We start from the raw sequence: 10,308 nt of genomic DNA on the forward strand, positions 1-10,308 counted from the left end.
TGTAACGCATGAGGATGTTTCCTTGGGGGTCTCTCCAGCGCGGCGTGGTCGTAGTTGCAAGTTGACGCCCCTTGAGATGCCGACGTTGAGGGGCACTCGGATTTCCTCTGATGAGTAGGTAAGATGAGTTTGATCACGTAGTAAATGCATTCTAAAGACTAGTTCCATGTCCATTTCCTAATTATCCCCTGCCCACTGTTTCACAGGTTAGGCTCGGTGCGAGTGGAGATTGGCTTGCATATGTACGGGAGGGTACCAACATCAATTTCCACAACATTTACAACGGTGACACCGTTCCCGTAGAACCTTTGTCCAACATTGGGATCAGCCATGCAACAGGCCACCTCCTAAATTGGTACGATGGAACCACGGTGAGATTGAAGAAGATAGCACGAACCTTGCACATGGCGGTCAAAGGTGGACCATGCTGTCTGCGGCCATTTTGTTCCCGTACGAGTACGAATACGCTTTGCTCCTTTCTAAACGCATCTTCGGGGTGACAAACCAGGGGACTTGTTTCGTATGGGACACATCCTACGGTATACTCCCTCTCTCCCAGTTTATTTGTTTTTTTTTGTTTTATAAGTTTCAAATTCAAATTTAGAGCTCCCCATCACATGTTGAGATTACAATGTCCATTTAATCGTTGGGTGCATGTATAGTAAAGAAACAAATCTTGAGTTTGGCACGAGTTCGTGCAGCGGTAGCACCGCAGACCTGGTGCAGGAGTTACATTTCCCTCTCAGGGCTATCAGGACTGAGCTTCAGTGCCTTACTACATGTGACACCCCAAAATTTTGACCTTGTTTTATTAATTAAAATTTTTGCCAGGAAATTAAACTTTTCTATTTTATCTAGATTTACCCTTTTGATATTGTGGATTTTTACCTCAAGTGGGAACTTGCCAAAAGTATTATTGGACTTATATACTCTCTCTAAGGAACAATTCTTATTCGGTGGATTTAATTGCAAGATTTGGCTCTCCCTGAGCTTTATTCTTTTAAAATGATTTTTCACAAATTTGGAGCCTGTTTTGCACTACAACCATTTGGCAAATGCTTTTAAAATTTCTACCAAAATTTGGGGATGTCATGTGATGCTTCCACATCACTTTTATGCAAAAATATCTTTTGGTTATTGGAGATTTTTAAGCTCTACATCAACTTTTCAAATCTGGTCCAGTAGGCATTTTTGCACTGCAACCTATTTAAATATTCCTTTAAAAATTCTCCCAAGTGTTTGGAGATGTCAGTAGATGCATACAATTCAACTTCATGCAAAAACCCAGTGTTGTTCTTTGAAAAATTTGAGTGAATCAACCTCTTTTTCATTCTGGTCCAGTTTGGTGATTTGTACTACAACCCTATTTTGTTTTGCTCTAGAGCCCATGAGCTTTTTCCTGCTTGTAGCCCTCCCTACAAAACCCTTAAGTCCAGGAGAGTGGACCCATTGGAGGAATTTAAGTGCATGCAATGAGACCTTTTTCTTTCTGCCCAAAGCTGAAGTTTTGCAAAACTTGCACTAGCAAGTTTCTGGTTTTGCCCAAATGATCTTGCCATCATCACCTACATCTAGAGAGACCCTGATCTGGAGATTTTGACCACTCCAAGAGTTGCCTAAATGCACTTAGCATTATGTCGAACACCATGTGCTCATGGACAGTTTTGGCATGCTTTCTAGTTTGCATTGTAGATTTGATCCACTGACCCAGCAACCTTGTCCACTAAGCTCCTAGCTACTCCTAACCTAGTCCTGTTAATTGCCAACCTCCCTCTCTTACTCTAGGCTGCCCTGGCATTTCGTCGAGCACGTCCCGTGCGTGCTCTGGGCGCGCCCAGAGCGCACGTTTTGCACGCGCGCGCACCGAGTCGCCGCGTCGCACTGCCGCCCTCGCCGCGTCCCGCCCCTGGCCCTTGCTCGCCTGCAGAGCCGCGCACTACCCTCGCCCACTCGCCAGAACACCCCAGGCCGCCCCTGGCGCCCCACAGCGCCGCCGTCAGAGCTTTTGGTGGCACGCCGGCGTCGGCAGTGAGCCCCTGCCATGGACGGCGCCGCCCAAGCCACCCGCGCGCGCCAGCTGCCCCTGTGAACAGCTCGAGCTTATCCTGGAACCCGTCGGCACGCGCTCGTCGCCGCCACGTTGCCCTGCGGCTACAGAGCGACGGTCGCCGGTGTTCTTATCCACGGCCGCAGCGGACCAGCCTCTAGCGCCTATAAAAGGGGACCCCGAGCCCCTCGGAGCGCTCAGGCGACCTCAGGCCTCCCCCCTAGTGTTCCCCTAGCCGTGGATTGACCGGAAGAGGCCATCTCCCCCAACTCCGGCCGGTTCGGCCTCCGCTGCCTTCCGGTGCCATTCGTCGCAACCAGGCACTCCCTCGCCCATCCAGCGCCACCACTCACTTCCCCTTGCTCTTGCGGAGCTGCCCAGCGCCTCAGCCTCGATCGGAAACCACCGGAGCCTAAAACCCACTTCACTCCCGTAGCCCCCTCCGCCGCGGAGCTCGCCGCCGGCGACTCCTCCCACCACCGTCGACCCAACGACCACCGGGAGGACCGCCCCGGTCTGGCGGGTCCATCCCTGCCCTCAGGTGCCCTCAAGGAGCCTCCGTTCGTCGACGGCGATCGCCGGAGTCCCGCCCCATTCGGACAGAGGAAGAGGAGGGAGAGGGGGGAATGGTCAAACCTGACCAGTGGGCCCTCTGGACCCACTGTCAGTGACCCCCGCGCCACCCACGCTGGCTTAAGTGGTCACGTAAACGTCTGAGTACATTTCCTCTGCTTCGAAAGCGTATTCTGTATCGAAGCGTTTTCTTTTTCTGGTTTTATTTAAAAACAGAACTTTGACCAAACTTTGACTGGCTATATCTTTTAAAATAAAACTCCAAATGAGTTGATTCTTTTTCCTACCTCTCTCAAATTTCATCTAGTTTATTTTAAGGTTTATTTAAAAAATATTTGGGACAACTTTTTGTACTGTCTTTGAAATATATGTTATTTGAATATTTTTCAAAATAGGAAATGGAGAGAGAAGAAAACTTTCAAAAAGTGCACCCCCTTGCATACTCTTGAAGGCAAGCATTCTGAACTCTGGCATAATATTTTTGTGTGGTGTTTTGATACGGTTACACCACCACTTTGATTTGGAGCATACGTTATTTTTTTGTGACAATGAAGTCACACGCATGAGTGCATATTGGAGATGCTTTACTGTTAAGATGGATATGCGGGTAATAGTGATCATCCTCGCAAGCTTTTCATGCATACCGGCAGGAAGCCGGGAGAGTCATGGTCTTGGGTAGACACGAGCTTGTCCCTAGTTCCTCGTCGAGACGAGTGTGTCCGGTATGGCATGATGAGGTTTGATGAGCGGTGATTCTGTCTGTCAATGGGATACATTTTGGTTATGCTTATCATTCGGAGAATACTTTGACCCCTGAGTCGGTCGTGGGTCGAGTCTTGTTCAGAAATTCTTCACCTACTTGTTTTGTACTACCACTTGTCCCTGCCGCAGGTAGGGTATGGTTCAGTAAGTTGTCAACCCCTTACCAAAGCACACACCGTACAGAGAGGCCATGGTGGAAGATACCGGATGCATCCGGTAGGCATGCCACCTGGTCCGGGGGCATGGGTGTTTCCGGTTGGGACCGAGAGGGGGGCACCCCTTAGAGCGCGTGATATAAATTTGATCCCATGCTACGTCGAGGTTGTAGCCTCCCCACTTAGAGTTTTGCTTGACAGGTGTCGTGGGTGATTCCAGACACCGGTAAGTTAAGCTGGTGTGTGCAGGTCAGGCGTGTTTTCAATTAAAAGGCCGTAGGCGGAATTAGTCCCGATGGACTAAATAAATCCGTTACTCGTGGGTAAAGAGTACACCCTCTGCAGAGGTCATATCTATTTGGATAGCCATGTTCATGGGTAAGGACTTCAGTCTGAGATGGGTCTAGTAACGGTGTTCGGATGGAGAAACGACTAAACTAGAATCTAGTGACGGTCTTCGGATGGAGAAACGGCTAGACTAGAACTTTGTTTATGACCTGTGACATATGAGGATTATGTTTACTATTATTATGGACTAACCTTTTACATTATTTGAATTATTGAGTATCCCTGGGACGGTTCTACCTCCTGGATATTCACTGTGATTATTCTTATATAAGCCCTCTCTGTGGTGTCGCTCAGACGCCCGACTGCGGCATGCATGTTATTTTAATTATTCTTTATAAGCCCTTTATGTGGCGTCGCTCAGACGCCCGACTGCGGCATGTTTGTCATTTCTTTATTATTTATAAGCCCTTTATGTGGCGTCGCTCAGACGCCCGACTGCGGCATGCTTGTTATTTAATTATTCTTCATGAGCCCTTTATGTGGTGTCGCTCAGACGCCCGACTGAGGCATGGTTAATTTATTTGCAACCTTTCGAGGAGTCATTTCAGACACTCGGTCAGTGCATTCTATTTTTACCCCCGGATTGCATGTTCATATTTTTCCTGCATACGTGCATCGCAGATTTTCGTTTAATTCGTGACAGACGTTATGATCATGAATATTTTGGAGCATGATTAACCCTTGTTATATTATACCCGTGTTCTCAATGTTTGCGAGTACATTCAAACGTACTCACTTGCTTATCCCTAGCTATTGTCTTGGCCAGATTTCTTGCGTGGAGAAGAGCGTTGCGGTGACAGCCCCGTAACCTACGCAATGACGATAGCAGCCTCGCGAATATAGGAGTTATCCTGGTCAGCCGTTCTTGTGGGAAATGGAGTCCCATGGACGCAGATGTACCACAAACCGCTTCCGCCATCAACCACTAGAAACCAAGTGTTGTACTCCTAGGCCACAATGGTCTTGTACTACATATTTTGTACTTTGCTTGGAATTCTTCTATCAAGTTGGTGCCTCATCAGCTAACAGTAATCCTGGGGCTGGTGAGCACAAAGGCCGCTTTCTGGGAAATTAATATCCCGAAAACCCGGTCATGACAGACTTGGTATCAGAGCCAGGCTGACCATTGGCTAATCCTATCTTAGCCAGGTCAATAAACCTAGGTTAACCAAACCACCAGACCTTAACCAAACCCCGGCCAAGCTTCTCGCGTAAGATAGCCCCACAGTGACCCGACGCCTTTCGGCAGACGGTGCCCAACCTATCAGCCTAGCCCGTCGATCGCGCGCCAGTGACCGACACCTAACACGTCTCATTCGCAAGCGTGCGAAGGAAGACTCCGCCCCCTTTTCCTATAAAAAGGGCGCGCTAGCCTCCACACAGCACAGCACAGCCTCCTTCCCCAAACCAAGCCACGATGCCTGGCCCCATCATTCACAATGAGACCACAGCAACCAACCTTGGAGGTTTTGTGACCGTGCTCGCAAACCTCACCCGCCGTGCCTATGCATTAGAAGAGCCTCCTGAATATGTTGTGTACCAAGGACCCATGTACGGTGAGAGCCGTCAGTACTGGGCCACTGTGCACATCTATGGTAGGGGTCTGTCGCCAGAACGCCCCTACAGGTTCACTGGAAGGACAACTTCCTTTGAGCCACAAGCCATCCAGCTAGCAGCTCGAGAAGCTATAGTTCAACTCCGGCACTTGTCGCCCAGAGTTAACTGTCGCTCGTTCTACTACTACCCCAGTCGTGACGGGTATGGTAGGCCGCCCCAGGTTGCCAACGGAGATCACGAGACAGATCCTGCACTGTTGCATCTGGTGCGCTATGTAAGCGCACTAGAGCAACTGTTCGATCAAATCACCCTCGATCTGATCGCAGCTCGTGGAGAACTGGTTCGCCGAGCCACGGCGAGAGGAGAAGTGGAGCCCGACGCCGACAACCCAGTCGTGCTATTCAGACACCCGATCGATCCCTTGAGGTCTGCCCCAGCCATCAACCAGAGTGCTTTGGTGTCCCCAGAAGCGCTTCGTCGCCTTTTGGGAACCCGCTCCAACGGGATTGTGGCCAGCAACCCCCGCGATGGTCATCACCACTACCCCGACCCTGCAGCCCCTCAACCTCCACCGGCAAATCCCGACGGTGAAACCCGTGGAGAAACCTCGGCGTCCGCAAGGCCAGCCCACTTAGACATTAACGAAGTAGACTAAGTCGCTCGAGTAGTATCGTGCCTTAGTTTTCCTCCGCTTTGTAATGGTGTGAGCTTGTATCACTTTTATTAAATGCTATCTGCTTGAGCGCCCCTGTTTTTGGAGTAGTAGCTATGCATATGTACGCTGGCGTACAGTTGCATTTTTTTTAATATCGGGCGCAGCTACCAAGACCAACCCCGACGGCGCCCACAGTAATGCGTCACATTTATGTGATATGTATATCTGTGGCTTTGACCCAAGAACAGGATCGACAACCAGTTACCCTTCACCACGGTAGATAACCCAGCCCCAATGTTATATAAGAGGCCACCTCGTGACCTTGCCAAGTACCCCTCACCTTGTGCGCAACACTCACAGCCATTTCTTTGCCATGCCGACCCCCAGTATTTATCTGAGAACCCCAGACGCTACCCCAGGTAGTTTTGTTAAATTATTGTGGGACTTTACCTGCAGTACCATGAGTGCCATCCATCCACCCCAGTACGAGTTGCTCAAGTCGAGGATCACCCCTTCCACCTCGAAATATTGGGCAGTGGTGCACATCCCCCCCTCAAACCCAAACCAAGACCCAACGGAGGTTTCCTTCGTGGGAAAATCCATGCCGACTCCGCATATGGCCATAGAAGCTGCTGCGTACGAAGCGCTCGCTCATCTTCGATTCGCGGTAGCCTATGCCAGCGAACGAGGATATTATTATTTTCCGAGTCGTGCAGCACCCGGAGATGTTGCATCTTTTCCCGGTGGACGAATTGAGAGAGATCCAGTATTGGCCAACCTTGCCCAGTACGTTATCGCTCAGGAGCGTTTGACTCAGCGGGTAATGGGTTATCTCCAGAGCCTCGCTGATTTAAATCCTCGGATCGCTATTGGCAGACCACTGAGGCCTGACCAGGAGAGGCGCATTCATCGGCTGGTCAACCCGCTTCCCCCGATAGAAGAGGAGTGTGCCCCAGTACCAGAGACGTTTTCTCAGGACCCTGTCCTTTTGCCGTTTTCTTTGTAAACGTCACCGCTGTGTTTATTATCCCAGTATTTAGTTATGTGTTGTAACTTGTGCGTGGTAGCCAAAATAAATTGTGCGATGGATCCGATTTTTGGTTTCAGTTATGTGAGCAGTTTTACTGCTCTTAATTTTGTTTTTAACTAATTTTCACTCACGATAAATTTTGTAATGAGTTTCCTTTCCCCGAGTTGCTGCAGCGTATATATCTTCACGACATAGATTTTTATTCACACGGCGCCGTAACAGCAGACTCACCACCACAACCACTCGACCTCGTGCACTATTTACAAATCCTCGTACACATTTTGCGCCTAACTGATCACACCCGAGGACACCACAGTCTCAGTAAGAGAGATTTGTGAGAAAATCTTTTGGGCGCGAGTTGCCCCAGCGCACCGATAGCAGTAGCACTCGATGCCGCACCTAATCCTCGTGATCGCCGCCGCCGCGAAGAGCTAACACTCGAGCGGCAGCATCACGACGATCATCCAGGATCATCGCACACAGGAGCACGGAGAACCCCAGCAGCGCCGCCAAACCTCCACACACTAGGACCACATACCAGTCCGGCATCGCCTCCGCCATTAGAGCCTCGAGCAATGGAGGAGAAGGAAGAAGAAGTAGAAGCGAGGCCAGGAGTGAGGATGAAGAGAGGAGCACCGCGATCATTTTATAGCTCGAGATCGGTGTACGGTGGGCGAGGTCCACCAGCGCCACTCGTCGCTCGATCGCCGGTGTTCGGAGGCGAGTCCGCGAGCAGTGCCGACAGTGCACTGGCCCGCGAGGTGAGTGCACGCTGCACCGGCAGCTAGCACGCCGCGCACTACCGCAGTACGGCCTAGATGCCCTACGCGCTAGGCATCGCCGGTGGAGGAAGCGCGGGAGAGCACGCGAGAGAGAAGAGAGAGCCATAGGTAGAAGAAGAGGCCGACAGTGGGCCCCGGGTCCACCTGTCAGCCGGAGAGAGCACTGTGCTCCCGGGTGCAACCAGCGTATTTTAGTAATTTAGAATTTATTCTAAATTACTGTATCCACATAGAAATATCTCGTTTTTCCCCCAAACCTTGGATTTTTTTCACGCAACGCCAGTGTATCACACTATGGTTTTACACCACTTATTGCCCTCTCACTGTAGCCACTTTTTTTTATTGCACAGTAGAATGTTTTCTTTTGGTAAGAGCAATGTTTGTTCAAAACGGCTTTTAACAAATCTCGAGGACGAGATTTTTCTTAAGGGGGGTAATGTTGTGACACCCCAAAATTTTGACCTTGTTTTATTAATTAAAATTTTTGCGAGGAAATTAAACTTTTCTATTTTATCTAGATTTACCCTTTTGATATTGTGGATTTTTACCTCAAGTGGGAACTTGCCAAAAGTATTATTGGACTTATATACTCTCTCTAAGGAACAATTCTTATTCAGTGGATTTAGTTGCAAGATTTGCCTCTCCCTGAGCTTTATTCTTTTAAAATGATTTTTCACAAATTTGGAGCCTGTTTTGCACTACAACCATTTGGCAAATGCTTTTAAAATTTCTACCAAAATTTGGGGATGTCATGTGATGCTTCCACATCACTTTTATGCAAAAATATCTATTGGTTATTGGAGATTTTTAAGCTCTACATCAACTTTTCAAATCTGGTCCAGTAGGCATTTTTGCACTGCAACCTATTTAAATATTCCTTTAAAAATTCTCCCAAGTGTTTGGAGATGTCAGTAGATGCATACAATTCAACTTCATGCAAAAACCCAGTGTTGTTCCTTGAAAAATTTGAGTGAATCAACCTCTTTTTCATTCTGGTCCAGTTTGGTGATTTGTACTACAACCCTATTTTGTTTTGCTCTAGAGCCCATGAGCTTTTTCCTGCTTGTAGCCCTCCCTACAAAACCCTTAAGTCCAGGGGAGTGGACCCATTGGAGGAATTTAAGTGCATGCAATGAGACCTTTTTTCTGCCCAAAGCTGAAGTTTTGCAAAACTTGCACTAGCAAGTTTCTGGTTTTGCCCAAATGATCTTGCCATCATCACCTACATCTAGAGAGACCCTGATCTGGAGATTTTGACCACTCCAAGAGTTGCCTAAATGCACTTAGCATTATGTCGAATACCTTGTGCTCATGGACAGTTTTGGCATGCTTTCTAGTTTGCATTGTAGATTTGATCCACTGACCCAGCAACCTTGTCCACTAAGCTCCTAGCTACTCCTAACCTAGTCATGTTAATTGCCAACCTCCCTCTCGCACTCTAGGCTGCCCTGGCATTTCGTCGAGCACGTCCCGTGCGTGCTCTGGGCGCGCCCAGAGCGCACGTTTTGCACGTGCGCGCACCGAGTCACCGCGTCGCACTGCCGCCCTCGCCGCGTCCCGCCCCTGGCCCTTGCTCGCCTGGAGAGCCGCGGACTACCCTCGCCCACTCGCCAGAACACCCCAGGCCGCCCCTGGCGCCCCACAGCGCCGCCGTCAGAGCTTTTGGCGGCACGTCGGCGTCGGCAGTGAGCCCCTGCCATGGACGGCGCCGCCCAAGCCACCCGCGCGCGCCAGCTGCCCCTGTGAACAGCTCGAGCTTATCCTGGAACCCGTCGGCACGCGCTCGTCGCCGCCACGTCGCCCTGCGGCTACAGAGCGACGGTCGCCGGTGTTCTTATCCACGGCCGCCGCGGACCAGCCTCTAGCGCCTATAAAAGAGGACCCCGAGCCCCTCCGAGCGCTCAGGCGACCTCAGGCCTCCCCCTAGTGTTCCCCTAGCCGTGGATTGACCGGAAGAGGCCATCTCCCCCAACTCCGGCCGGTTCGGCCGCCGCTGCCTTCCGGTGCCATTCGTCGCAACCAGGCACTCCCTCGCCCATCCAGCGCCACCACTCACTTCCCCTTGCTCTTGCGGAGCTGCCCAGCGCCTCAGCCTCGATCGGAAACCACCGGAGCCTAAAACCCACTTCACTCCCGTAGCCCCCTCCGCCGCGGAGCTCGCCGCCGGCGACTCCTCCCACCACCGTCGACCCAACGACCACCGGGAGGACCGCCCCGGTCTGGCGGGTCCATCCCTGCCCTCAGGTGCCCTCAAGGAGCCTCCGTTCGTCGACGGCGATCGCCGGAGTCCCGCCCCGTTCGGACAGAGGAAGAGGAGGGAGAGGGGGGAATGGTCAAACCTGACCAGTGGGCCCTCTGGACCCACTGTCAGTGACCCCCGCGCCACCCACGCTGGCTTA

The sequence above is a fragment of the Aegilops tauschii genome, chromosome 2 (genome assembly GCF_002575655.3).
Source record: "Aegilops tauschii subsp. strangulata cultivar AL8/78 chromosome 2, Aet v6.0, whole genome shotgun sequence".
Classification (NCBI taxonomy): domain Eukaryota; kingdom Viridiplantae; phylum Streptophyta; class Magnoliopsida; order Poales; family Poaceae; genus Aegilops; species Aegilops tauschii.